Raw genomic sequence first — 1,728 nt, 5'->3', positions numbered from 1 at the left:
CTCCCCTCCCCTGCCCTGCCCTCCCCTGCCCCGGCAAGCACCCTTCTGCTTTCTGTCTCTGAACTTCACTTCTCTGGGGACCTCATATGAGTGGGGTCACACAGTGCTTGCCCTCTTGTGACCCGCTTATCTCACTGACTGTGTCAGAATTTCCTTCCTTTTTAAGGCTGGAGAATATTCCCTCGCATGGGTAGATCCTATTTTACTCTCCATCCATCCGCTGATGGGCAGCTGGGTCGTGTCCGCCTTGGTTGCTGGCTATGAATTGAGTGCACGAGTCTCTTTGAGCCCCTGTTTTGTCTGACTACACGCCTCGGAGTGGCCTTGCTGGGTTGTGTGATACTTGTTTACCTTTCTGGGGAGCCTCTAATCTATTCTCCAGGGTTTCCCCGGTGGCTCAGCAGTAAAGAAAACGCCTGCCATGCAGAAGACACAGGAGACATGGGTTCAGTCCCTGGGTGGGGAAGATCCCCTGGAGGAGGGCATGGCAACCCTCTCCAGTGTTCTTGCCTGGAGAATCCCATGGACAGAGAAGCCTGGCGGGCTTCAGTCTACGGGCCCGAGAGTCGGACGCGATGGAGCAGCTGAGCGCACGAGCAACCAGACCATTCCGCACAGTGCTCTCTGCGCATTGCATTCCGCGAAGGCTCGGACTTCTCCGCGTCCTTGTCAACACTTGCTGCTGTCCATTTTTCGGTCACAGCCACCCTCACGGATGTGAGGTGCTATTTCACCGAGATTGGTTTGCGCTTCCACGATGGCTAAGGACACCGAACATGTTTTCACGTGGTTATTGGCCATCCGAGTATCTTCTTTGGAAAATGTCTATTCCAGTCCTTTGCTCATTTGTGAATTGCACTGCGCTTTGTTGTCAAGTTATAGGACTTCTTTGTATATCCCATTGCTTTTGTTATTACTATAATGTCTTTAATTATCAATGAATATAATTGAAAGCTTAAAATGTCGAGCTCACAGAATTCCTGGGAAGTCCACAGTCAGCACTGAGGCATTCCCAGGAGCCACGTCCAGAAGCCCACTGTTTCGCCTCCCTGGATTTTGTTAGGATGAAAGAAGAAAATGTTTAATGCAGGAGTTTTCAAAAAAATCTAAAGCATTTTCCTAACGTAAGGAGGAACCATACTTACTATGTACGGCTGTTTCTACGACTCAACACAGAAGCCCAAGTCATGCACTTGTGTTAATTCATCTTTCTGGTGGGGGAGCTTTGGTGGCAAGGAGGCTGGAGCGGGGCACAGCGATGGGCCGGGGTCGCCAGGAGCGGATGCCCCCCCTGCCACCGGTGCCCTGCGCAGCTGACAAACGAGAAGGCGAGCGGGCGTTCCTCCCATCACCTTTGAAGGCTCTCAGAGTGTTTCAAACCCTTGAAAAGCACTTAATAGATAAAACCTCTCTAATAAATAAAAGCCAGGCTCTCTGAAGAGCACATCCCATTTAGACAGTGTCTGGTGAGAGTTCCTGCCACTCAGCGTGCAGGACTCCGTCCGCCTGGGGCTGCGGAAGCGCTGCGCTCAGCTCTGCCACCCGCCAGGCCATCCCTCGAGGGGCTGCAATTCTCTGTGCTTCCCCTCTTCCTTCCCTGCTCCAAGTGGAGAGGCCGGGATGGACAGGAGCTCGAGGAAACACAGAGGGGCCGCTCCAAACCTAGCACGAGGAAGGTGTGCCGGGCTCCCTGCTGCTGAGGCGCCAGGGCTCCCTGTGGTCCTGAAG

This window comes from Bison bison, unplaced genomic scaffold, assembly GCF_000754665.1.
Source record: "Bison bison bison isolate TAMUID 2011002044 unplaced genomic scaffold, Bison_UMD1.0 scf7180017864169, whole genome shotgun sequence".
Classification (NCBI taxonomy): Eukaryota; Metazoa; Chordata; class Mammalia; order Artiodactyla; family Bovidae; genus Bison; species Bison bison.
This window is presented reverse-complemented; position numbering follows the sequence as displayed.